This window comes from Hylobates moloch, unplaced genomic scaffold, assembly GCF_009828535.3.
Source record: "Hylobates moloch isolate HMO894 unplaced genomic scaffold, HMol_V3 SCAFFOLD_21, whole genome shotgun sequence".
Taxonomy (NCBI): Eukaryota; Metazoa; Chordata; class Mammalia; order Primates; family Hylobatidae; genus Hylobates; species Hylobates moloch.
This window is the reverse complement of record NW_026652296.1, coordinates 48,076,603-48,094,909: the sequence shown is the minus strand read 5'-3', so window position 1 is coordinate 48,094,909 and position 18,307 is coordinate 48,076,603. Positions and strand designations below refer to the sequence as shown.

General features: G+C 44.2%; 1 protein-coding gene and 1 long non-coding RNA gene across 2 annotated transcripts in view; one reads left to right on the top strand and one right to left on the bottom strand.

Moving 5' to 3' along the window:
• The window catches only part of ISM1 (isthmin 1), a 78,712-nt gene that overhangs the window by 15,586 nt on the left and 44,819 nt on the right, over positions 1-18,307 (top strand). The gene's annotated exons all lie outside the window — the stretch shown is intronic.
• Positions 1,424-3,691, bottom strand: LOC116460939 (uncharacterized). The gene is made up of 3 exons (XR_004245956.1): positions 3,457-3,691; positions 2,988-3,108; positions 1,424-2,113 (listed from the first exon to the last, which is right to left on the bottom strand). It is a non-coding gene; the product is annotated as an uncharacterized LOC116460939 (long non-coding RNA).

Genomic DNA, 18,307 nt, shown 5'->3' with positions numbered 1-18,307 from the left:
TCACTGCAACCTCTACCTTCTGGGTTCAAGCAAGTCTACTGCCTCAGCCTCCTGAGTAGCTGGGATTACAGGCACCCACAGCCATGCACGGCTAATTTTTATGTTTTTAGTAGAGACGGGGTTTCACCATGTTGGCCAGGATGGTCTCGATCTCTTAACTTTGTGATCCACCCACCTCGGCCTCCCAAAGTGCCGGGATTACAGGCGTGAGCCACTGTGCCCGTCTCGGCCATACTTCTAACAAGGACCTGCTCAGAGTTACAATTCTTAGGAGTAATACAGTAGAAGATAATCATGTTAACAAACTCCTCAACTTTTCCAACTAACGCTGGGCTATTCATTGAGTTAGCAAGGGAAAGACTGGCAGCCATGATTCAATTGCCTCCCCCTGGGTCCTTCCCACAACACATGGGAATTCTGGGAGAAACAATTCGGTTGAGATTTGATTGGGGACACAGCCAAGCCGTATCATTCCACTCCTGGCCCCTCCAAATTTCATGTCCTCACATTTCAAAACCAATCATGCCTTCCCAACAGTCCCCCAAAGTCTTAATTTATTTCAGGATTAGCCCAAAAGTCCACAGTCCAAAGTCTCATCTGAGACAAGGCAAGTCCCTTCTGCCTGTGAGCCTGTAAAATCAAAAGCAAGCTAGTTACTTCCTAGATACGATGGGGGTACAGGTATTGGGTAAATACAGTCATTCCAAATGGGAGAAATTGGCCAAAACAAAGGGGTTACAGGGCTCAGGCAAGTCTGAAATCCAGCGGGGCAGTTAAATTTTAAAGCTCCAAAATGATCTCCTTTGACTCCAGGTCCCACATCGAGGTGACACTGATGCAAGGCGTGGGTTCCCATGGTCTTGGGCAGCTCTGCCCCCGGGGCTTTGCAGGGTACAGCCTCCCTCCAGCTGCTTTCAGGGGCTGGCATTGAGTGTCTGTGGCTTTTCCAGGCACATGGTGCAAACTGTCGGTAGATCTACCATTCTGGGATCTGGAGGACAGTGGCCCTCTTCTCACAGCTCCACTAGGCAGTGCCCAAGTAGGGACTCTGTGTGGGGGCTCCGGTCCCACATTTCTCTTCTGCACTGCCCTAGAAGAGGTTCTTCATGAGGACACTGCCCCTGCAGCACACATGAGGTCCCTCCCACAACACATGAGAATTCTGGGAGATACAATTCAATTGAGATTTGAATGGGGACACAGCCAACATCAACATGCCCTTGGCCCAGCAATTCCACCTGAGTATGTGCCCACCAGAAATCTATTCACTAATGCACTCAAAGACCTAAAAAAGAATGTTCATAGCAGCACTATTTAAAATGGTCCCAACCTGGAAACAACCCCAATGCCATCAACAGAATGGATAATAAGGTAGTTAAGTGTACACAGTGGGAATGAACAAATGACAACTACATGCAACATGCACAATTTCACAAATGTAATGTTGAGTGAAGGAAACCAGGCACAGTAAAGTACATGCTGGATAATTCTGTTTCGGTAAAGTTCAAAACCAGGAAAAAGGAACCCGTGCTGTTGGAAGAAAGTTACCTTTGTCAAGGAAGTGATGAAAAGGGAGTCCAAGGAGGGCAGCTAGGGCGCTGGTAATGTTTTGCCTCTTGATCTAGGCATTGGTTGCCTAGGTGTCTTCAGTGTGTGAAATCTCATTGAGCTGTAGAGTTATATATGTGTATATTTCTGTAGGAATATCGTACTTCAATTTTAATAAGAGAGTAAAGAATGCAGCAGGCAGGGTACATGGTGTAGAAGAGATGGATGGTTTTCACTGGGAAAGATTACCCACAGCCCTGGAGTTCACTCTCTGGGCTCCCTGATGTGTGTGCCATCCCACAGATTGTTCTTCAAATTGGAATGAATGCAGGCTAGTTTCAGTATTATGGGGGTGCTCCTCTGCCTCAGGTCCCAGTGCCATTGTTACAACATCAAAGACCAACTGCTGGCTGAGATGCGGTCCATATGAAAAGAGTGACCAGCAGATTTACTGCTTGACTTCATTCCCTTTAAAAGGAACTGGCTCCATGGTCCTCCTTCAAAGCTCAATTGTAGACATATATCTTCTTTATAGGACATCGTTTACAATAAAGAGGAGCAATAACTTAAAATTTAAAAAAAAAGAATACCTTTGAGAGCACTGTGACGTGGACATTCCATTTAATAAACATCACTGTGGTTACATTGCCCAAACATTCCCAGAAGTCCAGCCATGGGCCTGAGAGCCTTCTACTGGACGTGGTGACTTTTGGGGACTAATTTGAATTATATTTTTATGCTCTAGCCCTCTCCCTAGGCTCTGAAAGTTCTTGAGAAGGTCATTAATGAGAGGCAATCTACTTCAAACCAGAGGGCTGCCTCACTAAAATCAGGCAAAATGGCAAAATTCATAGCCCATTACTCATTAACTTATTTGGAGCTGCCCTTCAGTGGAGTAAACATTTTTTTAAGGGTTGGGGCCAAATTAGACTCCTGGATCGATTATACTTAGTTCCCCAATACCCCCATGGACATCACTCCACATAATTCCAGTGTGAAAATCTCACAGACTTATTAGCATTTCCAGATACTAGAACTCAACTAGAAAACAGCAAAGTTGTTTTTATGCCTATCAGAAAATGAAGAATGTTATTAACTTTCCAAGAAAGAAAAAAGTAAAATTATTTATAACATACGGGGTGTTTTTGGCTTCACGTGGAGTCTGACCCAGGTGGCGGAGAAAGTCACATCTACAATCAAAATGACCAGCCTCCTGAAAACTGACCAATCCAGAATAATTCTTTCAGGTTCACTCGTGATAGCAGTTGATCAGCCCATAGGGGATACGACGTTCTAAAGAGTGGCCAAGTCATCCACTTCTGTTTAACCCATTACTCCTGAAAAGGTTCGCTCTCCACACTTTGCTGGAAAAAGGCTAACAACTCAGTGCATCCTTCCCTCTCTGCTCCCCTCACTGGTACATTCAGGAAGACACGAACCAGGTGAGAAAACTGAGAGCTCCTTACTGAGAGTGTGAAGTGTGATGGCAGCACGACACACAATTCTGAAGGCATCATGAAATGAGATAAATCTGGGGAATCAACATCAACTAGAAAAAATCTGGAAACATTTGAAGAGGCATTTGGATCACAAAGAGAGTGAATCTAAACATTGAACAGCAGGTATTAAATGGAAATAATGAAAGGCAGGTTCTTAGGAAAAAATCTATGGCAGACTAGGTATTCGAAGTTCTGTTCCAGGTTCTCCCCAGGGACTCATTGCCCTGAAGCTCTGTCCGGTGTGGTTCTCTCATGCCCCACAATGGTTCTTTCACTTCTTATTCACCAAGGCCAGGATTAATGCTAAGGTCTAGACTAATCCAATAATGGACATGAATGGCCTTGGCCTTAAATTTTCAGGGATCCATCTGCAGGGTCCTCCCTGAGATCTGAGAAGGGTTTTACTTACTTCTTTCATCTTAAGGTGAATGCTAGTGGGGGAGTTATTGTGGTGTGCCCCGAGAAGTTTCTGTGTCTTGGTCCTGACAACCTACGTGAAGTACCTTCTGTGCCACCAGGATACGTGGGCACATGACAGGCACTCACACACACAAGGGTCACTGCACGTGGCTGCAGGAATGCCCAGGTTGGACCCGGGCTTCATCTGTGCTCCAACCTGCCTGCACTCCATGGTGAGGCACTCTGTTTAGAAGGCAGGTTTCAGACACTCACCAAATTCTAGAATGTTGTTGTTGGCAAGAAAGCCAAGCTCCAATGTCTCATTTCATTGACAAAGAATCTAAAACCTAGAGAAATTAAAAGATTTAGCTAAGACCATACCATTCATTTATCCTACAGCCAGTACCAGACTCCAAAGCAAGTCATCTTTCATGAAGTCACACAACCCCCCATTTCTGAACATCTGTAAAAGTTTTTATAGCCCCGCTTAGCTGAAGAGAATTAGAGTAAACGTACATCTGAAGTGCTGGGATCCTGCTACCTGGTGGTTGCTGTTAGGTTGTTACAGGAGCAGAAAGGTAATTAAATGCACATGAATTGTCTCTTTTATTTAATATACAACCAAACTGCAGTTAGGCAAATGAAATAATGTACATATAAGCAAGCATTGAGCACTGCCCAGCCACATAGCATTCTACAATTCCATTCATTCATTCAGCACTTGCATATCGCGTGGCTGTGATAAGCAGATATTGTGCTAGGCACTGGAGATTCAATAGAGAACAAGCTTATGTTCTAGAAAGAAAACTGACAATAATTGATTCGGAATAAAGAAATTATTATAGATTGTGATAGGTGCTTAGCAGGACATAAACAGGGAGCAAAAGACAGGGAATAACTGGGAGTTCCTACTAAAAGAGGGTGGTCCAGGAAGGATTTGATGGAAAAGTGACACTTGAGTCCTGAACTGGGGGATAGAAGGACCAGCTCTGCAAAGAACTTGGGAGAGCCAGCCAGGCAGACGGAATCACAAACACCAAAGCCTTGAGGCAGGAAGGACTTTGGCATGACTAAGGGATGGAAAAGAGACTGGAGAACAGTGTGTAAGGAAGAAAGTGGCACATGAACTTGCAGAAAAAAGCAAGGATTTTGCAGGTCATGATAAAGAATATGGCTGTTCTAGGATTGGTGAGGAAGGAACCATTGAAGAGCTTCTAAATGATGGCTCCATCTGATCAGTGGAGAATGAGAGGGAAGAACACAGATATGTTAGAAAATTTCATAATAATCCAGGTAAGAGGTGATGGGATGTGGACCAGGGTAGAGAGGAGTGGATGGATGCAAGACACGGTTTTGAGACAGAGCCAACAGGATATGCTGTTGGATTGCATTTCAGAGTTAAGAAGTGAAGAGTCAAAGACAGCTTCCAGTTTTACAAGGGTAGCGTTCATGTCAGTGGATTTATATGGGACATGTGGAATATGAGATGCCTCTGGGACATGTAAATGAAGATAATAGCAGGGAGGTTGTCAAGTGGACAGGGAGCTGAGAGTGAGGTGTCATGACGAAAGTGGTAAAAGGAGAACCAAGAGGTGTGTCACAGAAGCCAGGGGAGAAGAATGCCTTGAGGAGAGAGGACTTCTATTGAATGCTGCTGTGAGAACAAAAAAGATGAGGCCAGAGAAGTGCTCATTCAGCTGGGCAACGCAGCCATGACTGGTGACCTGAATGAGGTCACCAACTGCTCTGCAGTTGCAGAGGCATCATGGGAACAGACTCCAATGTCTATTGGGTAAAGGAACAAATGGAAGGTGAGGAAATGGAGACAGAATATACAAATAAGTCTTGCAAAAGTTTTACTATAAAAAGGGGAGATATATGAACATGTGGTCAAAAAAGAGTTTTTGGTTCATGTAAGACCAGAGATACCAGGGCGTCTGTGATGCTGATGAGAATGATCCAATAGAAAGGGAGAGACTGCTGATGCAAAACTGAGAGAGGAGAAATGAGGAGTGAATTCTTCAAGAAGACAAGAGGCTATGTGTGAGAATTGGCCTTTCACAGAAGCAGGAAAGCTTGTTCTGTGTAACAATTGGGAAGAGGAAGAAAATGAGATATGCAGACAGGAGTATAGAAAGAGTGATGGTAATAAAAGAGTTACCATCCCATGACTCCTGTTCCATCAGTGAAATATGAAGTGAGGGCAGGAGCATAAGTAGGACGTTTGAGGAGAGAAGATATAAAATGGTCCTCTTGGATACTGGAGCAAGTAAGGTTGTGAAGGAAGGGCAGTTGGATTTTGGAACAGTGCTTAGTATTCATTTGAGGGTTTGAGGACATGAATCTAAAATAAAGCAAGTTTGTCAAATTGGATGCTTTTATTGTTGCCATCACCCACCTGCTTGGCTACTAACCTACAGAAGTTGGATCACTGAGTTCAACCAAAATGGAGGTGTTGCCAGTCAAATATATAAGGAGAAGAGAAGGGGGCAAGCAGAGTTGAGGGCTGTTGCAAGGAAATGATTAAAATAAAAGAACACTTGTTGAAGAAGGAAAGTAAAAACAAGAGAAGGCTGAAGGGAGGTGAGAAAATGGTAGTGGCTTGGAGATCTCAATGAGTTTTAAAACTGGAAAAATGAGTTAAAAGAACGGGAAGTGTCTTTATGTAGAAGGTTTACTGACAAAAGGTCTAGGGAAGAGGGTGGTTGAGATGCAGCAGAGGGAAAAGGTATGGGAGGTGAGGAGGTCCAAGAACTGGGGAGGTCATCTAGGTGGATGTTGAAGTCAACAAAAAGGATAACAAGAGGTCAATGATAAAGAAGACTAAGCCAGAAGCTGGGCTTTTAGATGAATGGAGAATGACCAGAAACTCCACAGAGCTATTGGAACATCCAGCATCTTGAAAGGAGCAGGATTTGTTTGTTCAGTTTTTGTTTTTATTTTTCAGGAGGAAGGGGAAGAAAAAGTCAGGAGTTAGCCATGGGACCAGGAAGATCCAGGAGGAGGTTGAGGGGATGTTCAGAGAGGTGGAAAATGAGAGATTGATTATCATGGAGGAAAAGCCCGAGAAGGTCCAGTAAAAGGTTTGGGAAGGTGAAGGAGGACAGGCTGAGTCCAATTAAGTGTCCAGAGATGTGTAGAATGGAGAGCCTGGTCTCTTGATGGCAGCTGGGGGAGACATGATGGGAACGGTCCTGCGCTTCTCTTGAATGGAGGTGAGACCCTTTGCTCATTGGCATGGTGGCTTCTAGGCTGTTGTTTCTATGCTTATTTAGGTTGGTATAAAAGCATCAGATGAGGGGTAGGAATTACTTGAGCCTTAATAGGTGAGGTTGGCAGCCATAGCTTCAGACATTGGGTCCCTTACTGTTCATGTGTGAAGTGGTGGGAGCTGGTAGTTATACAGATTTCACCTACTTGTTTTTGTCATATACTTAAATAGTCCCTACTATGGGCCAGACACTTTTTTAAGCATTTGATTAATATTGACTTATTTAACCCTCAAAACAACACCTTGAGGTAGGCATTATTATTATCCTCATTTTACACAATAAGGTTAAGTACCTTGCCCAAGTCACACAGATAGCAGAGGTAGAGGCAAGATTTGAACTTTGGCTGTCTGGACACCAGAGTCCATGCTTTTAATCACTGTGACTGTGTGGCTTGGGGAAGAAGTCCTTTGTCTATTACCGAAAAGAACTCTTGCCTTGGAAGTCAGAAGACATAACTTTGAGTCCCTACTCTGTCACTAACTGGCTGTGACCATGGGCACAACATTTAACATCTTTCACCCTCAGCTTTCTTAGTGGTCAGTTCCATGCAGTCATTCAGGGACCCAGGATGATGGAGGCCCTGATGTCTTCTTAACAGTCCCAGCTCAGAAGTGACACACATCACTTCTGCTCACATAGATCATCCCTTGATGCGGGATGACTTGGAAATGTATTCCCTGATAAGGGTTGCCTCCAGCTTGGCACAAAGACATGTATTTTTGGTAGAAAGCTAGCCCTGTCTGCCTCATTACTCAATATGGCTTACGCTTTTAAGATTCTGCAGTGTTCCACACTTAGGGCTGTACTCTTAGCTGTTTGTCTTCTTCCTGCCTGACCTCTAGGTCTACTGCTTATTATAAAAGCAGTAAAATGACCATCTGAATGCCATTGACTGCCATGCATCCCCTCACTTTTTCAAATATAAGCTATGAATAAAAAAAAATTAGCCCTTCACTAATGCCAAAACCTAGGGAAGAAATTAAGCGTGCCCAGAATTTTAAGCTATATCCATCACCATTAAGCATCTGTTTGCACTATGTCTATCCATTAACTAATCAGCAAAACATAGTTTCAGTAGGAATTGTTACAACCCATTTGATATGGAATGACAAGACTTAGAGGTTCAGAGTATTTCTGCAGTTAGAATAGCAGGCACAGTTTTCCCGAAATAGTTAGATATTTGAAGGGAAGATGGAATTGTTTCTCAATTTTCCAGATAATATGTTTGCTTTAGTGGAATGAGGATAGACCTCAATGCTCATGGTATTTGCAGAAGGGAGTGTTTGTCTATTACCACATCTCCAATGTAGGCATTGGTGATACATCTGCAGGTCAGAAAGAGAGCCCTGTTAGCCAGTTTAGGAAGGTCACATTTATAGACAAATCCAAACAAGGTAATTTGCTATCCTCTCTTGTTCACAGACAGACAAGATAAACCTAGGCAGAGAGAAAACTTGCCTCAATCTTGGATTAAATGCAGAGGTCTGCTTACACATTCCAAGGTCAAACTAAAAGTCTACAAGAGCAGGAGACTTGATTCAAAACAGCTCGTCTCTGACTGGTTTTCACGTGGGCAGAGGGGACTCTCTCGACACTAAGATGACCACAGCTCACATAGAGGTGTCAGCTGAAATATGGAGGATTGCCACTACTGTAGAAGATGTCCTATGCAAAAAAAACCAGCATAAGCTAATGAAAATATATAGTGGTCACTTACTCGGATATTACATGTCCTAAAGTCCTACAAATTATTTGGTAAGGCAGCTTTGTGATTTGTTTTCACACAGCAAGATGACTAGTGAAAAGAATTTAATGATAAGCAAACGCATTACACATAAAAACATATTAAAGATATTTATTTAGCACGAAGGCTTATTCCAGTTCACAGGCATGGTATTACCTTTACTATATACTTCCATAATTTAAGCACAGAAAAAGAGATAATGTGGTTTCTTCAAAATCCTTGGCCAGGTTTTGACCCCATTTTCTATTGAGAAGATATGTCCCCCTTTCCATTCCCCTAGAAGCAAACCACCTATGCAAAGTCAAAAGTGAGTAAAATGTATAAAAGGGAAAGGAGTGTTTCACCTAAGTGTCATATTCAGAAACATCTGCCTTGCCTCATGTAGACGGCATTAATTTCCTGCCAGTTTTCTATTGGAAGGCCCCCCCCCGCCGAGTCTTTTGAAATTGAACATCAGGTCATGTTTCTTTAATCAACCCTAGGAAACAATGAAAGAAAGGAGTGGTGGAAAGGTTTCTTTTTATAAAATGTTCCTAAAGTCAAAAAAATCTAGAAGAAAGAACATGCACAACTTTGGACCATGAGTCTGGCATTTTAATACCAAAAAGCACTTATTCCCTGCCACCCCATGTTGGTTAAATATCTTCCTTCTTTTATTAGTTCTCCATTGCTGTATACCAAATTACCCCATACTTATGCTACCCTGTAGCTGCTCAAAAGAACACACGTTTATTATCTCAGAACTTGCATGGGTCAGGAATTCAGACACCGCTTACCTGGATCCCTTGGCCCATGGCCTCTCACAGGCTACAGTAAAGGTAGCCCTCAGTTCCTTGCCATGTGGCCCTCTCCATGGTGCAGCTCCCAGGATGGCAGCAGAATTTATCAGAGCAGGTAAGTGAATAAAGCCAGAAAAAGAGTATGAGCAAGCCAAAATCCAGTCTTTGTCGCCTAATCTCAGTGACATTCCATCATGTTTGCCATACCCTATTTGTCAGAAGCCAAGTCGTTTGCTCCATCCCACACTCAAAGGGAGGGGATTGCACAAGGCTGTGTATTCCAGGAGGTGGGGTCATTGAGGGCCATTTCAGAAGCTGCCTGCCATACTCCCCTCCACATGTACCTGCCCATTCCTGTGTGTCCCAATAGTGATAGTTCCCCTGCACACTCCAGTGTAGTTACATGGGTCCTTACTTTTCCAGATTTCCTTAATTCCTTCATTTTATTTCATTTCTCGTTTCTCTCCTTTCATGTCAATTCAAAGTAATACTTTCATTTTCTAAACTGTTGCTCTCCTCTGCTCACAAACTTCCAATCATTCCCCTTTCCATGCCTCAAAACGGATACTGAGGAACTCCATATCTGGAATTGACCCACCTTTCCTGCCCCTCAATTTACAGGCTGCATTTTCAGCCAAATTAGACTCTCACTATTCCTTGTACCCACCCACTCCGATGTTCTTTGCCCTCTTTCCAGTTGCAAAAATTCTGGACAGGCCACAAAAGCTCCTCTGTGGGCTGGGCGCTGTGGCTCACGCCTATAATCCCAGCACTTTGGGAGACTGAGTGGGCAGATCACTTGAAGTCAGGCGTTCAAGACCAGCTAGTCAACATGGTGAAACCCCGTCTCTACTGAAAATACACACAAAAAAATTAGCCAGGCGTGGTGGCACACACCTGTAATCCCAGCTACTCGGGAGGCTGAGGCAGGAGAATCACTTGAACCCAGGAGGCAGAGGTTGCAGTGAGCCAAGATCGTGCCACTGCACTTTAGCCTGGGCAACACAGCGAGACTCCATCTCAAAAAAAAAGTTTTTCTGTGAACTCTCGAGGTAGAAATGGGCCCACTTCTGAACCCTCACAGCATGGGTCATCCATTGAGTGAATATTGCATTCTTCCTGCTCCATGCCTATCTGTGGGTACGAAGCATCCCTACTGCCCACTCTGCCTGCCAGGACAGAGGAAGGGCCATGTGACCAGCAGTCGTAGCTTACTCCTCTGTTACACCCATGGCATGCAGTGTAGCTACTTGCATATGGAAAGTGCCCAAGAAAGTCTGGAAGGTCAGGGAGTGTTGTGCTTTCCAAAATGCCTTCACCACATTTAAGGAGGCAGAGCAGATACTGTTTTTTCATTTCATAGATGAGAAACCTGAGACCCGGAAGTTTACCTACTAGCCTGAAATGGACAATGGCAGAGCCAAGATTAAATTCCCAAATTCTAAGGCCTTGTCCAATCCCACAATGCCCTGGCCTTATAAGAAGAAAGTAACTGATGTGGGATTCTCCATTCATATCTTTTCTTTTCAATGTAAAACCACCTGACTGGACTTGGTTTTTAATAAAGCAATTTAGAGTCACTTGATATGTAATGAATATCCTTCTCTCTCTTTTTTTTTTAAACAATTCCAGGGGAAAGGAGGGAGCGAGACAGAGATTTTTTAAAAAGAAAAAAATAGTGCCGGGCCCAGTGGCTCATGCCTGTAATCCCAGCACTTTGGGAGGCTGAGGCAGGTGGATCACCTGAGATCAGGAGTTAGAGACCAGCCTGGCCAACATGGTGAAACCCCGGCTCTACTGAAAACACAAAGCCAGGTGTGATAGCACATGCTTGTAATCCCAGCTACTTGGGAAGCTGAGGCAGGAGAATCACTTGAACCCGGGAGGCAGAGGTTACAGTGAGCCGAGATCACGCCATTGCGCTCCAGCCTGGGCAAAAAAAAAAAATGTGAATCTCCGTCTCAAAAAAAAATAAGAAGAGATTTAGAGACAGAAAGAGGGCCTGGGTCTGCAATTTCTTGTTCTTCTGTGAAGTAAACTTTTCAACTTACCAAAAACACAGCATCAGGAAATGTTGTGTCTTTAAGTGTCAGCGTGTGCCGTCCTGACCCCTGATTCACATCTGCCCATCTGATGAAGTTATCAGTAGCTTGTAGCCTGTACAGGTCAAGAGGGTTCCAATGACCCAGGACACCTTCGCCGGATGCCAGGGCTGAAACCACAGCATTTCTGGCAGCAAAGTGAGGGGTGTGTGTGTGTGTGTGTGTGTGTGTGTGTGTGTGTGTGTGTGTGTAGGTAGGTAGGAGGAGCAACTTAAAAGAGAGACTTTAGCATGAGGGATCATTATTTCTCAAAACCCACCATCTAGGCCTCTGTAGGCAATATTTTGAATTCAAAATGACTTTCAGCCAAGTCGTGTTTGCACCTGGGAACTGTGAGAAGTATTGAAAGCTTCATAAAGGAGATGAAACCTGACCACGACAGGAAGTGACTTACAGCCCCGGAGGCTCCGATGTATTGACATAAGGTAGTGAAGTAGGAAAGAATTACGGTTTTCAAAAAGAAGTAGGATCTTGGTTTCTCTTTTATCCCAGTATGATATGTGTGTCCTAGAACAAAATCCTCTAACCACAGTGCAAAAGTGACATTCATGCAACAGGAGTGGTCTAAATCCCTTGCCTTTGTGGGTCTGATACAGAGGAAAGTCAGAATTTCCTCTATGACTTGTTCATCGTGTGTCAGTATTGTGGTTTCCAAGTGCTGTGCAAACCTGATTTTCCAAGTTCCAGGTGGGCTATGTGGGTGATGGCAGCGTCCAAAAGTGCGGAAGAAATGAGCTAGAGCCAGCAAGTTACTTGGAGACTGAGGTTGTGGCTGCCGGATTCATAGTAGTACATTTCTTTGTGTGCACAAATTGTCAGATATTCTTATTCTCTAGCATTTCTTTACTTGATTCTTCTTTATGAACATTTCTTGTTGCTCCACTTGAAGCAACAAGGGATCTGATGTCCAGCAGCAGCTGATTATACAAAAAGCTGAGTATGAACTGCATTGCCGGTGTGTGAACTGTCTCGGAAAAACCACATCACTGGAAAATTTGATACTCTTTTGAAAAGATGATGGGCCTTACCAGTGAGATGTCTCCACTCCAGAGGAAGCTATTTTTTTAATGCAACACCTTGCCTGACATACTGCCTCAAGATCAATCTCAGGAGAATCTTGAGTTTAGCAAAAGCTTTCTGCACCATTTCCCAGCAAGCGATTTCATAATAAATAAGACCATTGAACTTTACCTCTTGAGCCAGGCCTCATAATACTAATTTCTGCCAGTGTTCTTCACATGTACCCAGGGTGAAATGTGCTCAGTTTGTTTTCCCCTTTCAGTTCACTTCTTTTCCTCTCCTTCATCCGAAACCCAGTGTTAGAGGGACAGTTTGAAACAACCTGAAGGGATGGCATATGATGACTTTTGAGGCCGTTCCCTTGATCCGCAGATGTTTCCCTGTTCTGCGTGACCGGCCATTTGGGGGTGAGGGGGGAAGCCGGTGGAATAAATATATTTCTATCTGCAAAACTGAGCACTGGCTTTGAATTAACATGAAGGGACAAATGGAAAGCAAGGTGAAAGTATATGATGTAAGAGAGTTGATCAACATGAAAATACTGGTAGAAAGTGTTGTAACTTCTTAACCTGCTTGTACAGGAGAAAAAGCTGTTTATGTTTAGGTAAGATTGGCTAAACATCATGGGCCAAGTTCAGGCCCCACATACATGTGGTCAGGTCGGGAGCCCTGCAAAGAACCTGTTGCCTTTATCCGAATATGACTCATTGCTGGGTAGAATTTTTTAGGATGATTTTTGAAAAGGTAAATAAAATAAGGACACAAAGATCTAGGGAGAAAAAGCCAAATCTCACAGGAATCAGGGTTCCTAATGATCTTCTGTTCTCCCCACCACTGAAAGGTACTGAAAACAGGCAGGAGGGAGATCAGCTGCGAGCCTGCCCATTTCGCAGATGGAACAGGGCTGAGGAGCTGGTGCAGCCATTCCAGGCCAGCCTCCCCTGCCTCCCACCCCTAGTTCTGCCAGCAGACCACTGCCGCCAGACGTGAAACACGGGCAGGCCAACTGGAACCCTTCCGTGCCCCAGGTGGACAGACACAGCAGGACCACGCGGAGTCCATTCTTCTCCAGCAAAGTAGTGATGTGTTCCAGGCAAAAACCCAATCGAGGATGTTTTGGCCCAAAGGAAACATTTACAACCAAATTATACACCTCGGAAAATAAACGAGCTTTCATTTTGGAAGGAAACCCTGCCAGGCTCTTTATTATTTACACCACAGTCATAAAGTTGGTTTTAATCTCTGTCGTGGAATGCTGCTGAATTGGCCAACTGGCAGGCTCTGGTGGTTCGAGTGGGGACCACTTTGCCTTTCGGAACACACAATGGGAAGCAAGGGAAGTACTTCTCCTGAACCATTTTTCTCAGCCTCCATCATTTTTTGTTTTGTTTCCTGGCATGTTCATTACAACTTTAAAGCAGACTTCTTTCTGCATTCTCTTTTCCTTTTTTCTCATTTGCAAAAATTCCTGGGGCCTTCCAGAAAAGGCTTAATGTAATGTTTCCTTTCCAAATTGATGAAAATCCAGGAGGAGGCCCAAGAAAGTCTATAATGGATTTCCATTGATAGCTTCCAGGGGAACTGGATATAAAAGCTCACAGTGAACAGAAGGAAGAGCTATCAAGCATGTTCTCTTTTTCTACCTTAACAAAGAAAGCCTGGAAATGGGAAACTGCTGGTAGTCTGCTCCCAGGGTTCATGCCATGAAACGACCACGTTGATAGGGTAGCCGGGAGGCTTAGGATTTCTGGGATGGCCTGGGTTTCAAATATTTTATACCGTTATCAGATTATGCACTGTGTACTGTGTCCAATTTTAGGTTTGGAATAACGAGGGCCCCTACTAGCTTTCGAGGATGTGGCTGGGTGCTTTCAGTTAGGAAACTCCTTTGATAAGGATCAGAGTCGATTCAGCTTGCAGAGAATTTCACACGTACTGAAGACCTGAGAATGAAGTCCTTGGGGGCAGGTGGAGTTTTAGCAAACAGAGCGGGAAAGGAGTGAGTAATGGGCAATACTTTGGTCTTCATTGATTGGGCAAACCATGGCAACACAGTTAAGCATGCCAAGCGGCTTCCAAAACTTGCTGCACATTGGAATCGCCTGGGGATCTTTTTAAGGTCCTGGTGCCTGGACCCTTCCCCAAACTCCCTGTCTGATTTATATGGTTTGGGATGTGACTGAGGCATCAGGATGTACATTTGGGAACCCCTGCTGTGGACTGTAAGCTCCATGAGGGTAAGATTCATGTCTATCTTGCTCCCTATTGTATTTCCAGTCTTTGGAATGGAGTAATTGGCTCTCAGTAATTACCTATTGAATGAGTAAATGGATACATGCCCTGCAGCTCATCTGCCCACACACCATCAAAATGAATCCCAGCTAATTAGGTGATTTCAGCCTTTAAGTATGTTGGGTGGTTTAGGATGAGTGTGGCTTACATTCTAGGTCTCCTTTGCCCCCATCTATTTTACCCTCTGCTTCTCCCTACTGAAAACATCCTGACAATTATTTTATCATCTCCTCATAGGCCACTTTTAATATTCATGACCTCGAAATTTTATAACTTATGACCATTGATTGCTTTGTATTTTCCATAAGTTAGGAATTTATACCTTAGCTGTTCTGCTCCTTGGATTTCTGCCTCCCTCCCTATAATACTTTAATTATTCAGAGATCAACTCAGTCATTTTTGGCCAGCAAAACTCTGGGGATTTCTTTCACCCAGTAGTTGAATGGTGAGCACTTGTCCTCTCCTTCTGATGTTGAAGGTTTTCACTTCCCGCTCCCTGCCTCCATTCTATCTCACCCCCCTTCCACAGGCATTGAATTCTGGCAGTGGATAAGTCAGCTTTTATTGTAAAAATGTTTATGGAGACTGTCAGTTCTTAACCTTCAAACTGAACCATGCTGTTTGTATTTTTCCAAGTGATGGAGAGTGTGAAGGACTAATGAAAATGGAGCGTGAAGAGATCAAACATGCGTCGTGGAATCTCTGTTCAAAACCCAGAATGGGAGAAAGTCCACTTTGCGGGAGGGAAGGCAGAATTCTGGGGATGGGATCCTCAGTGAGTCAGGCTCAGGGCATGAGAGAAAGTGAGGTGCAGGGAGCAAGGGGACCAGCTTGGTATGTGGGAGGTAGAGATCATAAGACTTTCTCTTTGGAGAAGCTAGAGCTAGAAATATATTTCCTTTGGTCAGAGAGCAAGCGAGAGTTGTAACAGACTCTATCTTCTGACCTTCTTGAGCCTGCTTTCAAAAGTCAGGATTTTGAAAGGAGCCATTCATAAGTTTGTATAGCATGCCATGTTGGAGAACTTTTTGCTTACCGTGTGACTTTTCTGTACGCCACTGGGGAGGGTGAGCACTTAGAACTTGGAGCCGAACTCTTAGTAACTGAATACCCAGGACTCTGGTTAAAAATGGGTTTGGCTCTACCTTAAAAGCCAATCTGTATATCTGCAGACTTGAGGAGTAAGTGGGAGAGTCCAAGCTGAAGCAAGCAAATGACATGTTCCCAGGGTGAGATATAAATTTGCTGGAGGAAAGCAAAGCTCTGCTTGCTACATGAGCTTTCCAGTTGGGGACTGGGAGATTTATCTGAAAAGAGCATTTTCTTGGGTTGGATTCTTGGCAGCAGTTGGCCCTGTCTATGGAGCTTAAGACACAAGAGTGTGAATGGATCCCTCAGGCCTCTTTTCTGGAAGATGTCCCTGGAAGAATAAGGAGCAAGTGCACAGGAGAGATGGTGAATGAATGCAGCTCAGGAAGTTATGCTTTTTCCTTGGAGTAGGGACCATTTGGCTTTGATGATGGCTGCTGTGTACATGCTGGGAACAAGTAGATTGTCCTTCTTCACCTTCATACATGAATCATTGCTTTAATCAGGAAAACTACAAGTTAGGTGTTGGATGGTCTGAGATTTATCCTTGCTGATGGGTTCATCGTGGGGAGGCTTTTGTGGCATCAGAGAGCTCTTCAGTGTAAAGGGGCGCCATCTTGGCTGGGCACAGTGGCTCACACCTCTAATCCTAGCACTGTGGGAGGCCAAAGCGGGCAGATCATTTGAGGTCTGGAGTTTGAGACCAGCCTGACCAACATGGTGAAACCCCGTCTCTACTAAAAATACAAAAAAAAATTAGCTGGGTGTGGTGGCGTGCACCTGTAGTCCCAGATACTTAGGAGGCTGAGGCAGGAGAATCACTTGAACGTGGGAGGTGGAGGTTACAGTGGGCCAAGATTGCACCACTTGCACTCCAGCCTGGGCGACAGAGCGAGACTCTGTCTCAAAAAAAAAAAAAAAAAAAAGAGGAGCCATCTTAAAACCATGATGATAGTAACTTGGCATTTGGGGCAACTGAAGGAAACTGTTTTTCTCCACTCTCTCATCTCTCACCTTCTGTCTTCCCACTTCTCTCATTTACTGACAGATAATTTCTCCTCTCTCTTAGGCCCACCTGGGGTCCCCAGCCCCGCTCTCAGATCTCGCTTAATCTTCTGCCAGACCTCTGAGCTAGAAAAGTTTATCTCATCCATTAGCCAATCTGGAACCAACCTGTCCTTCCCCATGGACCTGTGTGGCTTAGAGACAGACACACAGTGAGGGAGCAATCAGTTGGAGGCCCGTTGCTGCCCCATTTGGGGTACTTGCTACGCAAGCGGGCCTGGCAAAGCTAGCATTTATTGGCGCCGGGAAAAGCAGGAAGGAACCAAGTCTCACAGTTCATCCTCCACCTTCAGGGTTTTTGATCTTCTCACCCTGCATGTTGATCTCTTATGTCACTTGCTCAGTGTGCAGCTTCCTTCACCCAGGGACCTGGAGGGTGAGGAGCTCTGCCTTCCCTCACGGTGTTATCATAGGGGCATCCCTGAGGAGTGCGTGACCACTCAGAGGGTCTCCCCAGGCTGGATGGGATGCCTTGGAGCTCATTTGCTGTTGATCTGATTATGCTTTTCCAAGATAAAACTGCACTCTTTGAGAGCCCTGTGTTTCCTGGAAAGCATCTCCCATTGCCAAAGTACCATTCAGAATGATAGCTCTTACCGACTATCAGCCACTGCCCCTCACCTGCAGAGAATCGCCAGGAGGCCTTGCTCAGACACCCACTGCTGGGCCCCACCCCAGAAGCTCTGATTCCACGGGGGAGAGGACCTGAGAATCAGCATTTTTAACACATTTCCAGGCGATTCCAACACTGCTGGCCTGGGACCCCCATTTTGAGAACATATGAATTAAATTAATAACTCAGTATCATGATCAGTTTTTCTGTGAGCTCAGTTAGGAAACAATGGGCTAGTTCAGATATCTTAAAATTAAAAAAAAAAGCTAAAATTAAAATAACACATACACATCCATATCCGTATATATATAAATATATGTGTATGTTTATACACACATGTAAAAACACACTTATAAATGTGTATTTATGGGCCAGGCACAGTGGCTCATGCCTATAATCCCAGCGCCTTGGGAGGCTGAGGTGACAGATCACTTGAGGTCAGGAGTTCAAGACCAGCCTGGCCAACGTGGCAAAACCCCATATCTCCACTAAAAAAAAAAAATACAAAAATTAGGCATGGTGGTACATGCCTGTAATCCCAGCTACTTGGGAGACTGAGGCAGGAGAATCACTTGAACCCAGGAGGGGGAGGTTGCAGTGAGCCAAGATCATGTCACTGCACCCCAGCCTGGGAGACAGAGCCAAACTCCATCTCAAAAATAAATAAATAAATAATTGTGTATTTATATCTGCAAATATATAGTTATATTTATATAACCATATACATATGCTTTATGTGTATATATAAGTATAAACAGATGTACATACAAATAGAAAATCTTTGAATTCATATTTGACTTTGAAGAACAGCAAGCAGATTCAGAAAATGTTCAGAATCAGAATTGAATTCAAGAGAGCAAAATACCTGCCCCCCACATCTCCTGC